Raw genomic sequence first — 24,223 nt, 5'->3', positions numbered from 1 at the left:
AATGAATCAAATCAAATGAAACAATCCTTTACAAACAACCATCAAATGAAAATAACCCAAATCAACCAAAACAATTCAGCAAACATTTCAAACAATGAACTCACCAATTCAGTTCCACATCTACAGCTCATCCAGCTCAGTTCGGTTCACCAGTTGTGTGGCATGAAGGTCTAAAACCAAAATGAATCAATGTTAATATAATGCATGATAATGAAGAGTAAAAACGGTATTAAATGTTTGAATAAGGGGATACAGACATCCCACAGCCAGTGATGTGCACCTCACTGACCGTGACAAAGTGCTGAGGTTTATACCAGGTTTCCAATTCCAAACTGGTGTGACCAGGGCCGGATTAACACCTCTTAGGGCCCCTGGGCACTGAAGCTCGAAGGGCCCCCCTTCACATGCACACGTAAATCTTTGTGCATGTGCGTATTTCCCCAGAGTGACAGCCAGGCAGTAACAAAAACATTGTTTTTATTTGACCCACATAGTAAGCAAATGGGTAAGAGAATTCTCCAGTGCCATTGTGTATTTCAGTGTTTTTTACCTTTTTTTTGTCGAACCACCTGACGCTATGCATGCAGAATGAAAACAAAGCAATGCTGGATGGCGGACGTATGTCTTTTATTCCACCAGAATCACCTGACCTCACACAGCCCAGTGGGCCCACCCACCTTGAAAAACAGCCAATCACCTGACCCCACACAGCCCAGTGGGCCCACCCACCTCTCCACCTGACCTCACACAGCCCAGTGGGCCCACCCACCTTGGACAACAGCCAATAACCTGACCTCACAGAGCCCAGTGGGCCCACCCACCTTGAAAAACAGCCAATCACCTGACCCCACACAGCCCAGTGGGCCCACCCACCTCTCCACCTGACCTCACACAGCCCAGTGGGCCCACCCACCTTGAACAACAGCCAATAACCTGACCTCACACAGCCCAGTGTGCCCACCCACCTTGAACAAGAGCCAATCACCTGACCCCACACAGCCCAGTGTGCCCACCCACCTTGAACAACAGCCAATCTAGCGCATTGTTGCGGCTTTACACACAATTGCACTTTTCAGCTGCCTTCTCACTAACAATAAAACACTAATCTTTTTAGACACCATTTATTTCATTTGGATTAGCAGGGAAAAGTCCAGTGAAGCTAAAACAAATAAAATAAAATAAATGGTAGATCCGGCCCTGTATGTAGACAAGCAAATCGGCTAACCAATCACATACATTTAGTTGTTCATGAGATTATGTATGAAAGAGCGCCCCTCACTTCACGCAAGTGTGATTTTTGTTCTAGTAATCTAGCGCACCTATGGATGGGCCGCTGCTGCTTTTGACAAATCAGCTAATTCCGTTGGACCCTCAAACTGTCTGCTAAAGCAGCTAACTCCACCTGAGGTGGTGGAGTTGGCTGGTTCTGTCCTCCCCTGCGTGGCAGCAGAGGCATGAATTAGCTTGGATAACTATTGTCTGCTGTTCTTATAGCTCCTCGAGCCCACCCTGTTTCTTCAGGAACAGTACTTTCTACTTTCTGTTGCTGCTGTTAGTCATGGCTGCCAGTTCCCACCTGATGTTGTGTGGGAGTCCAGATTGCTCCAGACTGTGCTGAATAACCGCTAGTTTGCACAACGTTTTAAGACTAGGATTTAAATCCAAGACGTGCAGTTAATCTGGACTGTCCGATGATCCAAAGAGGATGATGCGATCTCCCACCATGCAACAGCACATCCTATGTGTTGAACATGGGCCTTTCCCTCTGGGCTCAACTTTCTTCCAGAGGGTCTCTGGACTGAATCTCCACAGATCAGTGAAGTTCCGGTACCTGGCTTTGCGACCACCAAATATGTACAACTCTCCATTGTAGGTAAAGGCTGAATTCTCCCAGCATTCTTCTGGAAGAAGCTGTGCAGAAGGTGTTCTCAGCCAGTGGTCGGTTTCTGTGTCAAACACTCTGAGGATGTTGTTGCCCGTGGCTCCTCCCCTAAATACAAACATCTTTGACCCGATGATGGTGGCAGAGTGGTGTGATGAAGCAGGAGGTGGAGTTCCTCTGGTGTTGATCAAAGACCAGACCATTGTGGTGGTGTCCAGCTTGTACATGTCATTATAATATCCAGTCCCAAATCTGTATCCTCCATGGATAAACATGACCTTCCCCAAAACACAGGCTGAGTGGTTCCTCCTCGCCTTTGGAACAGTTCCAGAAACCTTGCGCTTGAACCATCTGTGGGTGTCCACATCAAATGCATAAAGGACGTTGCAGTACCTTGACTCCCATGTGTTATAACTATAACCCCCCCAGATGAAGACAATATAATCTATCATCACAGCTTTGTGTCCCCAGCGATTGGATGGAACCTCAAGGTAACATTCTCCTCTTCCAGTAGTCTCTGGGGTCAACTCCCTCCAGCATAAAGCCACTGTGTTGAAGACGTGAACACAAAACTGATCCTTGTTGACGTCACAGTACCCTCCAAATGAGTAGACTTTGTCTCCCACGGCAACAGCAGCCTTTCGGTCTTTATCAGGTCCTCTGTTCAGATGCAGCGTCTAGCAGAACATTTCTCACAAACAGCTCCTCTAATATAATGACTCGTGCATGCATGCAAGTATCTGAGAATATGTATTTGTGGTTTCTGCCCGACAGCAGAGAAGTACAACATGTGGAGGCTAAGCTTTGAGCTTTCACAACGTCAGTAGGTAGGCTACTGCACGGCTGTTTGGAGCTGCGTTCTTGTATTTTCACACGTCGGCCAGGGACTAGTAGGGACCACAACACATGTCCAGGGACTAGTAGGAACCACAGCACATGTCCAGGGACTAGTAGGAACCACAGCACATGTCCAGGGACTAGTAGGAACCACAGCACATGTCCAGGACTAGTAGGAACCACAACACATGTCCAGGACTAGTAGGAACCACAGCACATGTCCAGGGACTAGTAGGGACCACAGCACATGTCCCAGGACTAGTAGGAACCACAGCACATGTCCAGGGACTAGTAGGAACCACAGCACATGTCCCAGGACTAGTAGGAACCACAGCACATGTCCAGGACTAGTAGGGAACCACAGCACATGTCCAGGACTAGTAGGAACCACAGCACATGTCCAGGACTAGTAGGAACCACAGCACATGTCCAGGGACTAGTAGGAACCACAGCACATGTCCAGGACTAGTAGGAACCACAGCACATGTCCAGGACTAGTAGGAACCACAGCACATGTCCAGGACTAGTAGGAACCACAGCACATGTCCAGGGACTAGTAGGAACCACAGCACATGTCACTAAAGTCTCCAGGTGTTTTGCTTGATGGTCGTTAGCCCCTCCTATTCACAGCTTTGTGTGTTTGTGTGTATGAGCACGGAATGTGCTCAGCTGATTGGCTGAGCACGGAATGTGGTGTATGATGAGGTATAATGACAAGTGTTATTTTTTTTAAAGCCCTATACGGGTGATTTTCACGCGGACAATTATATATTTTTGTAATTTTCATAATGTTGCTGATGTCTGGTGGGTCTTTCAGTACCTAAGTGACATCATAGAAGGGGTTTGTTTCCCTGCCCACATCCCTGGTTCTTTCTACAGGCAGGTGTCCGTGTTTAGGGATAGTGTGATAGAGAAAAATCCCACAATGAACTTTTATTGTTTTGTTCCCTTCGTTGGACCATTCTCACATGTCCTAGGAATGGGTGGACCAAAGTTCCCAGCTCCATTTCCTGTTTTTTTATGAATATGTTTTAAATTATATGCACGTTATGCACCCTATGATAGCCCCCCTCCCCTCATTATATATGTTTTTAGTTTTTGTGTGAAAAGTCATGATTAAATATTAAAGAAGAGTAGCTCAAGTTGCCATGTATTGCTGTACTTCAATATATTTTGATGAGAAATATTTTTTATAGAATATTTTACATTGGGTAAAATATACCCGTGTTTAGTGATGGTGTAACAAAAAACACACCCGTGTGAACTGAGTGGTGCAACTACAGACATTTATGATGTGTTACGTCACATACATGGTTAGTATGTGACGTCAGTGACGTCACATACTAACCATAGCAACCATGCTTGTTTTTTTGGTTGCTAACCATAGCAACCATGCTCGTTTTTTCGGTACGAACAAACACGGGTACACGGGTACACGGGTACAAAGCCAGTTGTTGGAGTGGTTTGCACCACTCAAAAAAAGTAAAACATATGTTATCCATTTTGTGTCACTATTGTGGGCAAACATTTTCACAATATGTCACTTTGTTTATTAATATAATATAATATAATATAATATAATATAATATAATATAATATAATATAATATAATATAATATAATATAATATAAAAACAAACAAACACAGTCTACAAGCTCAAAACGCATCACAACAATGTGACATGGTGTGTGCTTGTCGATTGGCTATTGTAGCTATTTGTCGTGCAAAGAAGTAAATGGGTCTTAAATGGTTAAGACAACCCTCTGTAGCCATACAAAACGAGTGCACAAACCATGTCATTGTGCAGCGACACTCACTATTATCGTGGTTATTACATGTCTTGCAGATGTGGTCTGTTATGTTGGGGATTTGAGGAGAATGAGGAACGTAACCGCTGAAGCAGAACCACAGGAAGGAAGGTGACTGCCTGCCACCCCAGAGCAGATGGAGAATAATAGTGTTGGAAGGAGGATCATATTGCAGTTGTGTCTTATCAGAGAGGGGGAGGGAGATGGTAATTAAGCCTGGGGCAAAATGGCAATGCATCTTTAGCCTAGAACTGTCATCCCTCCGTCTGCTTTACACAACCTTTGCTAAGCCACGCAATCATCGCCGGGGCAACTAATACCAAGAGGGAGACAAACTGCAGTATAAGAGTGAAAGTGTGAATATTTATTCATACATAGCTACTTTTGAAACCAAGGCCTGGAGTAAAAGTGAAAACGTCATTTATTTATTTTGTACTCTTTGTGAGGAATTTCACAGTATTAATGTGCATGAAGGAATATGCATGCATGTGTGTTTGTTTCCCCTTTTTCTGACTTTGAATTGAAAGCCGGTCATGCAGAGTAAAGGCCTCGGGAAGGGCTTCAGCGACAACGGAAGTGTTTTACACAGGGCAGCTGTGGCTCAGGAGGTAGAGCAGGTCGTCCAATGATCCCTGGGTCGGCAGTTCGAATCCCGGCTCCTCCTGACCACATGTCGAAGTGTCCTTGGGCAAGACACTGAACCCTACATTGCCTCCAGTGAGTCGGTCGGTGTGAGCTCGCCACTATTGGTGTGTGAATGTGGGAAGTGAGGACGCTGGCGTCGACTGTTCGCCGCTTCACCTCCCAATGTGTGAATGAATGAACCATTGTAAAGCGCTTTGAGCACTTGGAAAAGCGCTATAAAATGCAATTCATTATTCATTATTATATACTCAGTGGACGGTAACGAAGGACTGTATAAACTTTTTAAAAGTTATCTGTACTCACTAGAGTAGCCTATTTGTAAGGACTGTAAAGGGTACAAGTTCACAATGCGTCTCATTGCGAAATGTTGAGAGCTTTAGATAGGCTATTTTCACTATTATTTGTTTAAAGAGTTTGGGGGTCGAAATGTCAAAAATTCAACACAGCAATGAATTCACTTTAAATAGAAAAGCACATCATTTGTATCGTTTGTAGTTGAGTAATTTTTAAAGTTTTTAATGCTAGACTGCACCCACTCAGTATTCTGTCTGGATTTATTTTCATCAATCTCCGACATGCTTGACATAATTTGCCTCTGAGATTTTGTAATTTCCGTGGGCAGAAATTAGTTGCGTTTGTTGTCACTTTAGATTTGAAATGAGTGAAATGAGTTATGGCACAGAATGAAGTTTTGTGTTGTTGTTTTGGTTGAACAGTTGTTTTGTCCAGTTGTTTGAGTGTTGACTGTTGACTTAATGGACCACAATGGAAACAAGCAGATTTTGGGGGGTCATCCATTTGCCGTGTTTTAACTCATTGTACTGCCTGTACCTTTCAAAATCGTCAATAAAATATTCAATCAAACAAGCAATGTTTATTTTCTGACTGGGCCCGGTGTGGAAGGCATGTACAGGGAGAAATGAGGGACAATTCATACAGATGGCATATCAGATCGAGGCTCATTTCAAAATGCGAAGCAACAGTACATTATGTTTGTAGTAATCGCTCAAGACCGATTCAGAGCGCCGAGGTTGAATCTGTCAGAAACTGCCATTACAATGTGTATAGTTTGTTGTTAGTAGGAATGAAAACAAAGATGCACCACCGGAAGAGGAGGGCCAACATATGGTCTCTACATGCAGAAGTGGGCGGTTCCCCCAGAGTTTTTATTTTTCCTTTCTTTTTTTTTTCTTTTTTTACATAATCATAATTTGGATTGCAACCGCAGGTCGCATGTACTATGAAAACGTGCATTTCCCGTCCGTTCGTTAGTCCGTCACCCCCAGGCATGACCATACTGTATATTATGGTCCGAAAATTAAGAAAGGCCCTACCTGGGCCCTCATCAAACCTTGTAGAGATCTCCGGAGCTGACCTGTTCTGACATTCCATATGTTGATCTGACCTCATCAAACCATGTACACTCAAGACACGCTCCATATATGGCGAGTACAGAATTCATTCCATATGTTGATCTGACCCAGAGCACCGGCAGCGCTCACCCAGCAGTCTGTTGTCACCCATGGGCGGATGCGTGCACGGCTGCACGCAACCTAAAGGGCGAGGTCGCTTCTCGCCCTCAGGCGTCTTACTGGTTGTAGTAGACATAACGTTCTCCTATTGTAAAGAAAAAGTGTTACACCAGATAAAAATAAGAAATAAATTATTGAAGAAAGAAAACAAGAATGTATTCATGCTTTTACAACCACTGGTAGGTATTCATGATCTGCTTTGATAAAATTAGCAAACAATAAAAAAAAAAATATTGAAATTTGAAAGACTCTCAATACATTTGTGGAACAAAAATGGCTCTTTTGGTAATAAAGGATGCCTCTGCTCTATTCTTAGTAAAACAAATCTGAATTGGGACTGTACTTGGTGCACTCTTTTTTCCCCCTCTAGACCAAATATCTTCACTGAAAACAGCCCATACAAGCTTAGGGATGTTAAGTTAACTCAAATAAATAATAGAAATATTGCCCTCCGCTCCCACATGATCAGATCGCTCATCCGTATCGACCAATCTGGCGTCAGGTGATCGGGCCCAAAAAACCTGAGCTGCTGCCGAGGCAATCAAACAATAATGGTAAAATGAGACGAAACAGAAAATGGGTATGCCACACCATGTTCTGGAAACCATGGGTTTACAGTTGTGCACTGTGACCCCTTTTGTTTTTTGGAACGTTAATTATGAATTGAGTGTGCAAAACCATACCTATATTAGATTGTTTATAGGATCAATATAAGTAAATTAATATATGATAACCCTTCCACAGTATAGTAGCTTTTCCATATTTTATGTCTTTTGCATATTTTCCTATATGATGCCTAATTTGCATATTTACATTTTTAGGATTTGTAATACAATAAATCATTGTCTTTGTGTAAGTAATCAACTGGGGAAGTTTCATGGTGATAACAATCTAATATAGGTATGGTTTTGCACTCTCAATTCATAATTAACATTCCAATTTTGGAGCTCTGGCTCATAAGAACCAAAAAGAACTGAACCGGTTCCTAACTGGTGGAAAAGGGGCCAGAGTGTTATGGCATGCCCATGCAGGGTTCATGTGGTTAAAATGCCAGCACTGTATTATTTCAAAGTTACAAGGGAATTGGGGATAAAAAATAATAACACACTCAGGTTTCTTCTCTCTGCAGTGTTTTATTGATCAACGTTTCTGCTAAAGCTGTCTTTGTTATAAATAAAACACTGCGAACAAGAAACATGTAGAAGCATGCAACTCTGTATTTCTTTTTTGCAATCACAGGCCCATGTTTAAATAAAATCCATATAGAATGCATATTTCTGTTTGTTCATTTGAGAATTTGCCCTGAGGACTGATACAATATTTTCTTCAGTACAGTTCAGTACAGCTGTACCAAAAGCCCATGCAGCTGTGTCTACTTACTGTACTAATTGGCATTTTATGAACACGCTGTCATTGAACAAGTTGTTTTATTTTTTCTATTTTCATAAATTAATGGTAATTAAAAAGAACTATATCAAAAGAAGTGGGTTTTGCTTTTATCAGAATATATAAATTGTTAATTATAAGTGAATTTCTTTAGCCATGTCAATGGTACTAATTATGAGCACATACAATATTTATCTGCTAACTTTTCTCTTGCGTGTGAAGAGCAACACACACCCGCGCACGCACGCACGCACGCGCACACACGCACACACACGCACACACGCACACACACACACACACACACACACACACACACACACGCAGTCAGGCACACATGCACGCACACACACACTCACAGTGACCTAATTGCCAGTGCCACAGTCATAAAGAACCATATACTGTAATCATAAAAATGTGTCGTTTTTCTCCAATTTGCCCGAGGAGTGTTAGCATTGCACTGCAAAGTGTCTCTTTGTATCTCAAAGTTCTCATTAAACAAGCCCACATTGCTTCCTCTCCTTTCTTTCTGCAGTCTCATGAACAAATAAAATGGTCATGGAACAAACCGGAGGCCTATCCCCCAACAGCCGGTTATGTGATTTTGCTCGCATAAAATTATAATGATGATAATTTATCAAGCTAGACGAATCAGGAAACACAGCTGGTGGCTACAGCATGGATATTTCACAAGCTCATCAAGTAACTTAAAGGACGACTTCACCACTTTTCATCCTATATCTTCATATAATTGGTCCTCACTAATGGTCATGATAAAATAGCACAATTGTTTTCGACTTGGTCTATCTGTGTCTCGATCATAGAAGGGCTGTGGGCAGTTCAGAATCAGAAACCAGTCTTCCTCCAGTGACATCATCGTTAGGCAGGGTCATATATCTGCCGATACCGATTCTGACCGATTCCGATATTATACAGAGGACCACAATGGAAACAAGCCTAGGCCCTAGGGGCTTGGCCCAAAGCCTGTTAATAAAGTATTCAATCAATCAATAAATTGCCTATACTCTTTTCCAGTCTGTTTTCACAACTGATTGACTACTGAATGAGATGAGTACACAAATTAAATGTAGAAAAATGTTTATTTTGAAGATTTAAGATTGTGGCTTTTGTTCTATACTAGAGGTCCTAGAAACGTTTGATTTATATTGAACTCATTGATGAATTTTTACATTTTTCATTTTAAAATTGTTTTGCTGGTGAAAACCGATTAAATAATCTGTATTATTTTGAGACCGTTCCGATACAGATATGGCATTTTTATGGCTGATATGGCGGATTCCGATTATGCTACTGATTATATTGTGCATCCCTACTTTTTTCTCTCTACACCAAATGTATTTGTAAGTTCACAAGTCACAACGCTTGTAGATATTGCTACTGATATCTTTTGCCAAATTCTGGAATATTATGACATGCCCAGAATAGGGGGATGCTATTTATGTGGCTATGGGCATTGCATTATGCGTGTAGTAGAAGCATAATCATCGACTTTGCTCACCTTTGTCCTGAGGCTGTTGCTATAGGAGACGAGCCGTTGTTGGGTGGACGGGGCTCATCACAGATGCTCATGTCCATCACCACTTTATCCAGAGTCTGATGGCCAGAGATTGAGAGACAGAGAAAGACACATGAGATCAGCTTCACCACCACCAACAATCTATGCATTCTAGTGTTATTGTTCTTTAACTTTCCGTTCCAAGAAGCCAGCTTGGATATCTGTAGTTTGAAGAACATTGATATCATGCTCATCGTTAATGATGAGCACATATATGGCCTAAAGGTTAGATGAGCACCCGGTTCAATCCCCGAGACCGGCATGAAGAATCTGGTCACGGAAGTGATTGACGCTCACCTGCATGTCTTTTCAACACCCACTGTTGAAGTGCCCTTGAGCAAGACATTTAACCCCCAAATGCTCCAGTTGAACTGCTCTGTGGCCAACGCACCGCACTCAACAAACTAACGTCCACACGCATGCTTTGCTGCGCAGGTTTGCGCAAGGCTGTTCTCGTTAAACGCGGGACGTATGTATAAACAATATATTTTGGAGAAAACAAGGAGACAAGCTCTTTTTTTTTTCTTCTCTTATGATCAGAATCTATGATCAGAATCCTGGGTGATTCATCCGGCTCACGACATTCTTCTGTACAGAGAAAGGAATGTATTTATATCATTACCATGGGTGTAGTGCTCGCTTCACGAGTCTTTTGAGCACGAGAAAGCGCCCGCCGCCCGCACATGCAATGGTGTGCACGTTCTGATATCAATAATTCATGGAAACGACTCATGCATTTCCATACGCAAAAGGTCATATACAGTGCACGTGGTAAAAAGTGTTAATTTAATGTTTAATTAACACTTTTACTGTGTGCACTTTCATTTCATAGTAATAGGCTACATATAACGTATATATGCAAGAGGATGTTTGAGAGAGAATGTGTGACTGTTTGTGACGGAAGAAGAAAGTGGGAGCAAGCACTCAGTTGAATAATTCCATCCTCGACTAACGACGACTTCCGCGACGTCATCAATATTGTAAAACGTTGCCATTTTAGCTGAAAAGTCGCGACGACAGCTCATGACCGTCGACGAATTCGGCCAAATGCTATGGCGAGCCGCCAAATACCATGGCTACCGGTTGCGGTCGTACTTGGATCTCGCCCCTCCTGTAATTCCACGTAATAGTGTAACGGGTGCACGGTTCAGGAAGACATAAACTGTAGGAATGAATACCAGCACCTCACGTTATATCCTTTAGGATTCTTGTTTATTTTTTGATTTCCCCCAGCAGGCGACAACAGACGAATGGACGTTTCGGCCCGGAGACCTTAATTCTTCAACTCAAATCTCTGTTTGCAACTGGGCAGATATTTATGAGTGTGTGTTATTTACGACCGGTCACAGGAATGTGTACATTTTAGGAATTTGTTTTTAAATGTATGTCAACCTGTTCCCGGCCATACCGAGACGTCTGGTTATCCTACTGTAGGTAGGGTGACCGCACACGCCAATAGCCAGAGTGCCAATATTTTATTAGGACAGCAGGTAAGACAAAAATGAATCCAACGTTTCGGCGGTTAAGCCTTCATCAGGGAACACAGAGCACAGTACTCTGGCTATTGGCGTGTGCGGTCACCCTTTTCAAGATCTCCTCTACAGTTTTCTCCTGTGTGCCGGCACCGCTACAAGGACTTTGGTGTGCGTTAGCTTCTTTGTACACAGTATCCTACTGTAGGTAACAATAGGTGCTCCATCATATAAATAGCAGCGGGACAGAGAGGGCTCTTCACCAAGATGGCTGGCTAAATGGAACATGTCCTTGTGCTTCTGTTGTTCTTCTCCAGTAGCCTATGCACTGAGAATAACGCCAACCTAGGGACTGGGGAACTTGGGTCTGATGCAGCGAATGGACACCATGCAAGACAACATGGCGCAGCGAATGGAGAGGCAAGCGGACAAGATGGAAAATGCAGCGACCTTGGAGCGCCCAGGAGAGAGACACTGGTCCAATACCAGTTCTATCATGCCTGAGAGAGCCAGGCCCAAGCCGAGCAGCTGAAGACGTTGATGGAGAGCTCTTCTCTGCCACCCTGGGAAGGCCGGTGGGTCTGTGTTTCAACAGGACAAGCCGGTCAAGTACCCGCGGAACCTCCTGTCCAACGCGGGTGGTGGTGGCTACGACGCTGCCACGGCCATCTTCACCGGCGTGGTCAGGGGGTCATACTACTTGGTCTACACCATGTCACAACAACAACTTCGGACATCCCAACTCTGTGGTGTCTCTGATGAGGAACGGACAGTGTGATGAAAAAAAAGCCTTCACCATGCGACAGATTATGATGTTTAAAGTTACGCAGCTGGCCTGGGCCATGGCTCAATGGTCCAGGCACCTTGGCTGGTAATCCAGTCTGGCAGTGTGCCGCGGGTTCGACTCCCTTTACTGCATGTCTTCCCCCCATCTCTCTCCCCATTTCCTGTCAGCCTACTGTCTGTCCCTCCATAAAACATATAAAATAAAGGCGAAAGCCACAAAAAAAAACATTTAAAGTTACGCAGCTCATTGGTCTGTCCAACTGCAAAAGATCTATTGTCAGTTTCTAATATTTGTTTTGTTCGTAAAAGCTGGGTTGTAACTTGTAAGACTGCCAAACTGGGCCTTTTCTGTTCCTTGCCTGTGTATAGACCAATTATTTGTTTACAAACATTGGGACTGGGCGCATGGGTGACTATTTCATGTAATCAATTCCCAACAGATCTCCAAAACTGTTGTTTTGAGGAGCGCTGGTTTCAGTCCATTCAACCTCCTCTTGTGTGTTGACTAGTGGGATGCATCCTAGGAGACATTTATACTTCATTGAGCAACAGTATTGCGCACAGAGAACAGCTGATATACAAGCTCACATCTTGTCGTGGACGTGACTGTTGTGAGCTAAGAGGTCTGCGTGCACGACACCATCGCGGGACGAAGCATAAATTATACTTGATTGGCTGCAGGTGCGCGTGCCATGGACAAACAGGCTCTGCTGCCGTGATCATGAGCGCACCTCCCGTTCTCATGACAGCGACTGGAGGTGTGGTTTTGAGGACAACTGCTTTGAATTGCTATTATTGTTCACAATCACACACAACAGAAACCAATGGATTATATATTTCAAGAGTGAGAGACCAGCATGCTGGTGCTTATCAGTGTGACGTTGTCTGTTAAGGCGTCTATATGCATATTCCACTCGCATGCATCTCTGTAGTTTTGTTAATGACACGATAAACATCCAAAGAAATAAATGAACACTGGCCTTGACTCTTGAGTGATAGTGTGAGCAAAGTGTGTGAGTGTAGACTTACAAAAGTCAAGGGGTGTGTGTTGGGCTTCGTCCATGGTATCAGTCAAGTGTCAACACAAACGAGGAAGGATAATGAGTCTCTAGAGCTGTGTTTTTTTTTTACTTTTTAGCCTGTGATCCGAAAGACAAATTTGATGTCTCCCTGGGACCAAACCTAGTGACTCGCTTCACGCCGCATTGTGAGGGTCTAACACGGGTCAGACAAGGTCAGAAAGAGACGGATGAGACTGGCAGGGCACTGCGTCAGGCACCCAGAACTAGAGGCTGGCAGGGCACTGCATCAGGCACCCAGAACTAGAGGCTGGCAGGGCACTGCGTCAGGCACCCAGAACTAGAGGCTGGGAGGGCACTGCGTCAGGTACCCAGAACTAGAGGCTGGCTGGCAGGGCATTGCGTCAGGCACCCAGAACTAGAGGCTGGCAGGGCACTGCGTCAGGCACCCAGAACTAGAGGCTGGCAGGGCACTGCGTCAGGCACCCAGAACTAGAGGCTGGCAGGGCACTGCGTCAGACACCCAGAACTAGAGGCTGGCTGGCAGGGCACTGCATCAGGCACCCATAACTAGAGGCTGGCAGGGCACTGCGTCAGGCACCCATAACTAGAGGCTGGCAGGGCACTGCGTCAGGCACCCAGAACTAGAGGCTGGCAGGGCACTGCGTCAGGCACCCAGAACTAGAGGCTGGCAGGGCACTGCGTCAGGCACCCAGAACTAGAGGCTGGCAGGGCACTGCGTCAGGCACCCAGAACTAGAGGCTGGCAGGGCACTGCGTCAGGCACCCAGAACTAGAGGCTGGCAGGGCACTGCATCAGGCACCCAGAACTAGAGGCTGGCAGGGCACTGCGTCAGGCACCCAGAACTAGAGGCTGGCAGGGCACTGCGTCAGGCACCCAGAACTAGAGGCTGGCAGGGCACTGCGTCAGGCACCCAGAACTAGAGGCTAGCAGAGCACTGCATCAGGCACCCAGAACTAGAGGCTGGCAGGGCATTGTGTCAGGCACCCAGAACTAGAGGCTGGCAGGGCACTGCGTCAGGCACCCAGAACTAGAAGCTGGCAGGGCATTGTGTCAGGCACCCAGAACTAGAGGCTGGCAGGGCATTGCGTCAGGCACCCAGAACTAGAGGCTGGCAGGGCACTGCGTCAGGCACCCAGAACTAGAGGCTGGCAGGGCAATGCGTCAGGCACCCAGAACTAGAGGCTAGCAGGGCACTGCGTCAGGCACCCAGAACTAGAGGCTGGCAGGGCATTGCGTCAGGCACCCAGAACTAGAGGCTGGCAGGGCACTGCGTCAGGCACCCAGAACTAGAGGCTGGCTGGCAGGGCATTGCGTCAGGCACCCAGAACTAGAGGCTGGCAGGGCACTGCGTCAGGCACCCAGAACTAGAGGCTGGCTGGCAGGGCATTGCGTCAGGCACCCAGAACTAGAGGCTGGCAGGGCACTGCGTCAGGCACCCAGAACTAGAGGCTGGCAGGGCATTGCGTCAGGCACCCAGAACTAGAGGCTGGCAGGGCACTGCGTCAGGCACCCAGAACTAGAGGCTGGCTGGCAGGGCACTGCGTCAGGCACCCAGAACTAGAGGCTGGCAGGGCACTGCGTCAGGCACCCAGAACTAGAGGCTGGCAGGGCACTGCATCAGGCACCCAGAACTAGAGGCTGGCAGGGCACTGCGTCAGGCACCCAGAACTAGAGGCTGGCAGGGCACTGCGTCAGGCACCCAGAACTAGAGGCTGGCAGGGCACTGCGTCAGGCACCCAGAACTAGAGGCTAGCAGAGCACTGCATCAGGCACCCAGAACTAGAGGCTGGCAGGGCATTGTGTCAGGCACCCAGAACTAGAGGCTGGCAGGGCACTGCGTCAGGCACCCAGAACTAGAGGCTGGCAGGGCATTGCGTCAGGCACCCAGAACTAGAAGCTGGCAGGGCACTGCGTCAGGCACCCATAACTAGAGGCTGGCAGGGCATTGCGTCAGGCACCCAGAACTAGAGGCTGGCAGGGCACTGCGTCAGGCACCCAGAACTAGAGGCTGGCAGGGCATTGCGTCAGGCACCCAGAACTAGAGGCTGGCAGGGCACTGCGTCAGGCACCCAGAACTAGAGGCTGGCAGGGCATTGCGTCAGGCACCCAGAACTAGAGGCTGGCAGGGCACTGCGTCAGGCACCCAGAACTAGAGGCTGGCTGGCAGGGCATTGCGTCAGGCACCCAGAACTAGAGGCTGGCAGGGCACTGCGTCAGGCACCCAGAACTAGAGGCTGGCTGGCAGGGCATTGCGTCAGGCACCCAGAACTAGAGGCTGGCAGGGCACTGCGTCAGGCACCCAGAACTAGAGGCTGGCAGGGCACTGCGTCAGGCACCCAGAACTAGAGGCTGGCAGGGCACTGCGTCAGGCACCCAGAACTAGAGGCTGGCTGGCAGGGCATTGCGTCAGGCACCCAGAACTAGAGGCTGGCAGGGCACTGCGTCAGGCACCCAGAACTAGAGGCTGGCAGGGCACTGCATCAGGCACCCAGAACTAGAGGCTGGCAGGGCACTGCGTCAGGCACCCAGAACTAGAGGCTGGCAGGGCACTGCGTCAGGCACCCAGAACTAGAGGCTGGCAGGGCACTGCATCAGGCACCCAGAACTAGAGGCTGGCAGGGCACTGCATCAGGCACCCAGAACTAGAGGCTGGCAGGGCACTGCGTCAGGCACCCAGAACTAGAGGCTGGCAGGGCACTGCGTCAGGCACCCAGAACTAGAGGCTGGCAGGGCACTGCATCAGGCACCCAGAACTAGAGGCTGGCAGGGCACTGCGTCAGGCACCCAGAACTAGAGGCTGGCAGGGCACTGCGTCAGGCACCCAGAACTAGAGGCTAGCAGAGCACTGCATCAGGCACCCAGAACTAGAGGCTGGCAGGGCATTGTGTCAGGCACCCAGAACTAGAGGCTGGCAGGGCACTGCGTCAGGCACCCAGAACTAGAGGCTGGCAGGGCATTGCGTCAGGCACCCAGAACTAGAAGCTGGCAGGGCACTGCGTCAGGCACCCAGAACTAGAGGCTGGCAGGGCAATGCGTCAGGCACCCAGAACTAGAGGCTAGCAGAGCACTGCATCAGGCACCCAGAACTAGAGGCTGGCAGGGCATTGTGTCAGGCACCCAGAACTAGAGGCTGGCAGGGCACTGCGTCAGGCACCCAGAACTAGAGGCTGGCAGGGCATTGCGTCAGGCACCCAGAACTAGAAGCTGGCAGGGCATTGTGTCAGGCACCCAGAACTAGAGGCTGGCAGGGCATTGCGTCAGGCACCCAGAACTAGAGGCTGGCAGGGCACTGCGTCAGGCACCCAGAACTAGAGGCTGGCAGGGCATTGCGTCAGGCACCCAGAACTAGAGGCTAGCAGGGCACTGCGTCAGGCACCCAGAACTAGAGGCTGGCAGGGCATTGCGTCAGGCACCCAGAACTAGAGGCTAGCAGGGCACTGCGTCAGGCACCCAGAACTAGAGGCTGGCTGGCAGGGCATTGCGTCAGGCACCCAGAACTAGAGGCTGGCAGGGCACTGCGTCAGGCACCCAGAACTAGAGGCTGGCTGGCAGGGCATTGCGTCAGGCACCCAGAACTAGAGGCTGGCAGGGCACTGCGTCAGGCACCCAGAACTAGAGGCTGGCAGGGCATTGCGTCAGGCACCCAGAACTAGAGGCTGGCAGGGCACTGCGTCAGGCACCCAGAACTAGAGGCTGGCTGGCAGGGCATTGCGTCAGGCACCCAGAACTAGAGGCTGGCAGGGCACTGCCTCAGGCACCCAGAACTAGAGGCTGGCAGGGCACTGCGTCAGGCACCCAGAACTAGAGGCTGGCAGAGCACTGCATCAGGCACCCAGAACTAGAGGCTGGCAGGGCATTGTGTCAGGCACCCAGAACTAGAGGCTGGCAGGGCACTGCGTCAGGCACCCAGAACTAGAGGCTGGCAGGGCATTGCGTCAGGCACCCAGAACTAGAAGCTGGCAGGGCACTGCGTCAGGCACCCAGAACTAGAGGCTGGCAGGGCATTGCGTCAGGCACCCAGAACTAGAGGCTGGCAGGGCACTGCGTCAGGCACCCAGAACTAGAGGCTGGCAGGGCATTGCGTCAGGCACCCAGAACTAGAGGCTGGCAGGGCACTGCGTCAGGCACCCAGAACTAGAGGCTGGCAGGGCATTGCGTCAGGCACCCAGAACTAGAGGCTGGCAGGGCACTGCGTCAGGCACCCAGAACTAGAGGCTGGCTGGCAGGGCATTGCGTCAGGCACCCAGAACTAGAGGCTGGCAGGGCACTGCGTCAGGCACCCAGAACTAGAGGCTGGCTGGCAGGGCATTGCGTCAGGCACCCAGAACTAGAGGCTGGCAGGGCACTGCGTCAGGCACCCAGAACTAGAGGCTGGCAGGGCATTGCGTCAGGCACCCAGAACTAGAGGCTGGCAGGGCACTGCGTCAGGCACCCAGAACTAGAGGCTGGCTGGCAGGGCATTGCGTCAGGCACCCAGAACTAGAGGCTGGCAGGGCACTGCGTCAGGCACCCAGAACTAGAGGCTGGCAGGGCACTGCATCAGGCACCCAGAACTAGAGGCTGGCAGGGCACTGCGTCAGGCACCCAGAACTAGAGGCTGGCAGGGCACTGCGTCAGGCACCCAGAACTAGAGGCTGGCAGGGCACTGCATCAGGCACCCAGAACTAGAGGCTGGCAGGGCACTGCGTCAGGCACCCAGAACTAGAGGCTGGCAGGGCACTGCGTCAGGCACCCAGAACTAGAGGCTAGCAGAGCACTGCATCAGGCACCCAGAACTAGAGGCTGGCAGGGCATTGTGTCAGGCACCCAGAACTAGAGGCTGGCAGGGCACTGCGTCAGGCACCCAGAACTAGAGGCTAGCAGGGCATTGCGTCAGGCACCCAGAACTAGAAGCTGGCAGGGCACTGCGTCAGGCACCCAGAACTAGAGGCTGGCAGGGCATTGCGTCAGGCACCCAGAACTAGAGGCTGGCAGGGCACTGCGTCAGGCACCCAGAACTAGAGGCTGGCAGGGCATTGCGTCAGGCACCCAGAACTAGAGGCTGGCAGGGCACTGCGTCAGGCACCCAGAACTAGAGGCTGGCAGGGCATTGCGTCAGGCACCCAGAACTAGAGGCTGGCTGGCAGGGCATTGCGTCAGGCACCCAGAACTAGAGGCTGGCAGGGCACTGCGTCAGGCACCCAGAACTAGAGGCTGGCAGGGCACTGCGTCAGGCACCCAGAACTAGAGGCTAGCAGAGCACTGCATCAGGCACCCAGAACTAGAGGCTGGCAGGGCATTGTGTCAGGCACCCAGAACTAGAGGCTGGCAGGGCACTGCGTCAGGCACCCAGAACTAGAGGCTGGCAGGGCATTGTGTCAGGCACCCAGAACTAGAGGCTGGCAGGGCACTGCGTCAGGCACCCAGAACTAGAGGCTGGCAGGGCACTGCGTCAGGCACCCAGAACTAGAGGCTGGCTGGCAGGGCATTGCGTCAGGCACCCAGAACTAGAGGCTGGCAGGGCACTGCGTCAGGCACCCAGAACTAGAGGCTGGCAGGGCACTGCGTCAGGCACCCAGAACTAGAGGCTAGCAGAGCACTGCATCAGGCACCCAGAACTAGAGGCTGGCAGGGCATTGTGTCAGGCACCCAGAACTAGAGGCTGGCAGGGCACTGCGTCAGGCACCCAGAACTAGAGGCTGGCAGGGCATTGTGTCAGGCACCCAGAACTAGAGGCTGGCAGGGCACTGCGTCAGGCACCCAGAACTAGAGGCTGGCAGGGCACTGTGTCAGGCACCCAGAAATAGAGGCTGGCAGGGCACTGCGTCAGGCACCCAGAACTAGAGGCTGGCAGGGCACTGCGTCAGGCAACCAGAACTAGAGGCTGGCTGGCAGGGCATTGCGTCAGGCACCCAGAACTAGAGGCTAGCAGAGCACTGCATCAGGCACCCAGAACTAGAGGCTGGCAGGGCACTGCGTCAGGCACCCAGAACTAGAGGCTGGCTGGCAGGGCACTGCGTCAGGCACCCAGAACTAGAGGCTGGCAGGGCACTGCATCAGGCACCCAGAACTAGAGGCTGGCAGGGCACTGCGTCAGGCACCCAGAACTAGAGGCTGGCAGGGCACTGCGTCAGGCACCCAGAACTAGAGGCTGGCAGGGCACTGCGTCAGGCACCCAGAACTAGAGGCTGGCAGGGCACTGCGTCAGGCACCCAGAACTAGAGGCTGGCAGGGCACTGCATCAGGCACCCAGAACTAGAGGCTGGCAGGGCACTGCGTCAGGCACCCAGAACTAGAGGCTGGCAGAGCACTGCATCAGGCACCCAGAACTAGAGGCTAGCAGAGCACTGCATCAGGCACCCAGAACTAGAGGCTGGCAGGGCATTGTGTCAGGCACCCAGAACTAGAGGCTGGCAGGGCACTGCGTCAGGCACCCAGAACTAGAGGCTGGCAGGGCATTGCGTCAGGCACCCAGAACTAGAAGCTGGCAGGGCACTGCGTCAGGCACCCAGAACTAGAGGCTGGCAGGGCATTGCGTCAGGCACCCAGAACTAGAGGCTGGCAGGGCACTGCGTCAGGCACCCAGAACTAGAGGCTGGCAGGGCATTGCGTCAGGCACCCAGAACTAGAGGCTGGCAGGGCACTGCGTCAGGCACCCAGAACTAGAGGCTGGCAGGGCATTGCGTCAGGCACCCAGAACTAGAGGCTGGCTGGCAGGGCATTGCGTCAGGCACCCAGAACTAGAGGCTGGCAGGGCACTGCGTCAGGCACCCAGAACTAGAGGCTGGCAGGGCACTGCGTCAGGCACCCAGAACTAGAGGCTAGCAGAGCACTGCATCAGGCACCCAGAACTAGAGGCTGGCAGGGCATTGTGTCAGGCACCCAGAACTAGAGGCTGGCAGGGCACTGCGTCAGGCACCCAGAACTAGAGGCTGGCAGGGCATTGTGTCAGGCACCCAGAACTAGAGGCTGGCAGGGCACTGCGTCAGGCACCCAGAACTAGAGGCTGGCAGGGCACTGCGTCAGGCACCCAGAACTAGAGGCTGGCTGGCAGGGCATTGCGTCAGGCACCCAGAACTGGAGGCTGGCAGGGCACTGCGTCAGGCACCCAGAACTAGAGGCTGGCAGGGCACTGCGTCAGGCACCCAGAACTAGAGGCTAGCAGAGCACTGCATCAGGCACCCAGAACTAGAGGCTGGCAGGGCATTGTGTCAGGCACCCAGAACTAGAGGCTGGCAGGGCACTGCGTCAGGCACCCAGAACTAGAGGCTGGCAGGGCATTGTGTCAGGCACCCAGAACTAGAGGCTGGCAGGGCACTGCGTCAGGCACCCAGAACTAGAGGCTGGCAGGGCACTGTGTCAGGCACCCAGAACTAGAGGCTGGCAGGGCACTGCGTCAGGCACCCAGAACTAGAGGCTGGCAGGGCACTGCGTCAGGCACCCAGAACTAGAGGCTGGCTGGCAGGGCATTGCGTCAGGCACCCAGAACTAGAGGCTAGCAGAGCACTGCATCAGGCACCCAGAACTAGAGGCTGGCAGGGCATTGTGTCAGGCACCCAGAACTAGAGGCTGGCAGGGCACTGCGTCAGGCACCCAGAACTAGAGGCTGGCAGGGCATTGTGTCAGGCACCCAGAACTAGAGGCTGGCAGGGCACTGCGTCAGGCACCCAGAACTAGAGGCTGGCAGGGCACTGCGTCAGGCACCCAGAACTAGAGGCTGGCTGGCAGGGCATTGCGTCAGGCACCCAGAACTAGAGGCTGGCAGGGCACTGCGTCAGGCACCCAGAACTAGAGGCTGGCAGGTCACTGCGTCAGGTACCCAGAACTAGAGGCTGGCAGGGCACTGCGTCAGGTACCAAGAACTAGAGGCTGGCAGGGCACTGCATCAGGCACCCAGAACTAGAGGCTGGCAGGTCACTGCGTCAGGTACCCAGAACTAGAGGCTGGCAGGGCACTGCATCAGGCACCCAGAACTAGAGGCTGGCAGGGCACTGCGTCAGGCACCCAGAACTAGAGGCTGGCAGGGCACTGCGTCAGGCACCCAGAACTAGAGGCTGGCAGGGCACTGCGTCAGGCACCCAGAACTAGAGGCTGACAGGGCACTGCGTCAGGCACCCAGAACTAGAGGCTGGCAGGGCACTGCGTCAGGCACCCAGAACTAGAGGCTGGCAGGGCACTGCGTCAGGCACCCAGAACTAGAGGCTGGCAAGGCACTGCGTGAGGCACCCAGAACTAGAGGCTGGCAGGGCACTGCATCAGGCACCCAGAACTAGAGGCTGGCTGGCAGGGCATTGCATCAGGCACCCAGAACTAGAGGCTGGCAGGGCATTGCGTCAGGCACCCAGAACTAGAGGCTGGCTGGCAGGGCACTGCGTCAGGCACCCAGAACTAGAGGCTGGCAGGGCACTGCGTCAGGCACCCAGAACTAGAGGCTTGCAGGGCATTGCGTCAGGCACCCAGAACTAGAGGCTGGCAGGGCACTGTGTCAGGCACCCAGAACTAGAGGCTGGCAGGGCACTGCGTCAGGCACCCAGAACTAGAGGCTGGCAGGGCACTGCGTCAGGCACCCAGAACTAGAGGCTGGCAGGGCACTGCGTCAGGCACCCAGAACTAGAGGCTGGCAGGGCACTGCATCAGGCACCCAGAAGTGGTGGAAAGAAAACTGACACTGTGGGTGCCAACTCAAGTTGAACAACTGCATTGCATTTAAATAATTGAATATTTTACTCATTATATAATGGGTTGATTATCATAATAGAATGGGTTGATTTAGACTAGTTAAGTTTTTCTTTTCTTCTCAACATAAAGCTGAGATGGGCAAAGAAAGAAAGCAAGAAAGAAAGCAAGAAAGCAAGAAAGCAAGAAAGCAAGAAAGCAAGAAAGAAAGAAAGAAAGAAAGAAAGAAAGACCTGCCCTACATAGAGACACACGGGGACTACACATTTCACGCCCCCAAATGAGACAGCGGTCCCATACTTCAGGTCCGTTAGAACGGTGTACTGCAGCTGTCAATGCAATCCCTATGAGACTGAGAGGCATCATAAAATACCCTCATTTCACTGGTTCATTACTGAGGCTGTAGCGATTTTCTTTTTGTGTTCTAATAAAGTGTCCTTTATGTTTGATTTGTCCTTTTCAATGTCACATACCTGCCATCTCAATATAAAACCCACAATAGGGAAAGATAAATGGGCGGAGCTTGGGCAGAGCCTGCCTTAGAAGGACTCGTTCTGGGCGCCATGTTGTTTGTTGGCTTGCTCTGAGGCTACAGTGTTTAGTACAGCTAAACAGCAGATTAATACTCATTGGTAATGACAGAAGATGGATCGAGCAATTTATCACTATCTTGTTTATGGAATGAGGTTTTGCACCCTTGTTGACTTTAACAACACTTTATTTGCATGACTTTGCATGATTTGAGATTTATTCATAAATACAATATCAATACGTTGTACTTTCTGTAAATAAATGTGGCAACTTTACAGACTTTACAGAACTGTGCTAATAATTGGGGGAATTAGCTTAATTTGTGTCACTGGCTGTCATTATTATCAGCTAATGTTACAGATCCTCGTCCCATGCATTTGCTGTACCTTCAGTGATACATGCAGACAAAATTAATTAATTGAATGTCAGTCTCCAGGTTTTCTTCAGAATACATATGACACTGATTTATACAACACACTATGGCACATTAGGCCAACACAGTCAATGAGCATGCATGCAATATAAGAAGACAACTGCTATGGATTAAAAACAACTTTTATTAGACCCACAAGGTAAAAACAAGAGTCAGAAGTACTTAAATTTGGTGCAGACAAAAGAAATCGCCTTTCCTCAGCCAACATGTAGTTGATCTGCTCATCCGTACAGCATAACATGTCATCTTTATGGCGACATGTCACAGCTAGGGAGCCTCTGGTTCTGGTTCCACGTGTTGTTGTGCAGTGATGCCTTCAACTCTGTGTCTTATGAAAGTAATCTCGAGTGCATATTATTATCATTATTATTTAGTGTAGTAGGGGGCATGATGCCTCACGTCTCTCACTTACGTGGCCGTTTAAGAATTATGTTAGAGTTGGTTAGATTTAGTGTAGCTACTGCAGTGCAATGATCTGATTAAACGTGATGTTGTCCCTTTCAGTGCATCGATAGCACTAGAACCACTGAACCATGGCTAGAACCACAACAACCAAACAATATCGCTGATAACTTTTTATTTTAGTTTGGCTACATAAACACTACAGAGTTTATCTCAAGTACTGATTATTATCATGGGATTATTATCCATGCAGGAGTCACTGAATAAGTAAACGGGACATGAGCTGTCTCATGAGCCAAGCTAGGCTAGCCCAGTAGCACTGTCGTGTAAACAAAGGCTAGAACCACGTTATATGTAAACAACAACGTGTAGCATTAACGTTTGGATTCTAACTTACCTGTCTGAAAATGCCATAAACACACAAAAATGTTGTTGAAAGTTATGTTCCAAGCCATACGATACGACGTTTCTTTGATAACTCCGACATCTCATGTCCTTGGTTTTGCTTCCACTTTGCATTGCATCCGACACAAGTAACACAACGCTGGACTGCCGTATGGTATGCGGTCGCATACAATCTAAACAGAGACGTCAAAGATAGTAAAGAGATGGAAGATGGTAGGCCTATATACACAATCCAAGTTGTAGTTTTTTGCTAAACATAGATAGTGGATTGATGGAAGATCGTGTACACTGCCCGAGTTCAGTGCATTCAGTGCTTGCTTTGACTACAGAGTGACGTAACAAACATCATGGCGGCCGAGTTATGCCGCCGTCGACCCGAATGTCAACCATCTCGTCACCTCGCTCTTTCCCTATAGAGACATTCTTTGCCACCATGCCAGTTATTATTAGGACCCATGCACACAGCACTTCAAGCACATTTGTGACCAGGTCTAGCAAAATGGTCCTCATCTCGCCTATAATGAAAAGGCAGAAAATCTAAAATAAACTTGATTTTTCTTTTTTTTGTGATGTTTCTTTTTTTTTTCATATTAACACAGCTTGAATGTTGAAGAAGGTTTTCATTCCAACAGATTATTGATTTGGGCAAATTAAATGTATACATTTATAAGTCAAAGTAGGCTAGCCAGCTCTAAGTGTGGGGATTTTCTCAGCTTTGGGTAAAACGGCACAATCATTTTAAAATGGTCATATCTCCTTCAAATAAATTGAATGATACATCATATGAAAGCTTACATTCTGTACTTTAATAATCTGTAAAACTGAAAAATTAC

At 49.7% G+C, this 24,223-nt stretch overlaps 1 pseudogene across 1 annotated transcript in view; it reads right to left on the bottom strand.

The window, feature by feature from the left end:
• Positions 1-1,533: 1,533 nt before the first annotated feature.
• LOC306932169 (kelch domain-containing protein 3-like) overlaps positions 1,534-24,223 on the bottom strand; it is a 29,025-nt pseudogene continuing 6,335 nt past the window's right edge. The window contains exons 2-3 of the transcript in view: positions 9,607-9,701; positions 1,534-2,542 (exon numbers count right to left, since the gene is read on the bottom strand). The product of the transcript in view is annotated as a kelch domain-containing protein 3-like (transcript). The remainder of the gene's footprint in view (positions 2,543-9,606; positions 9,702-24,223) is intronic.

This window comes from Electrona antarctica (assembly GCF_951216825.1).
Source record: "Electrona antarctica genome assembly, chromosome: 11".
Taxonomy (NCBI): domain Eukaryota; kingdom Metazoa; phylum Chordata; class Actinopteri; order Myctophiformes; family Myctophidae; genus Electrona; species Electrona antarctica.
Note: the sequence above shows the minus strand (reverse complement) of the source record. Positions and strands in the feature narration are given on the sequence as shown.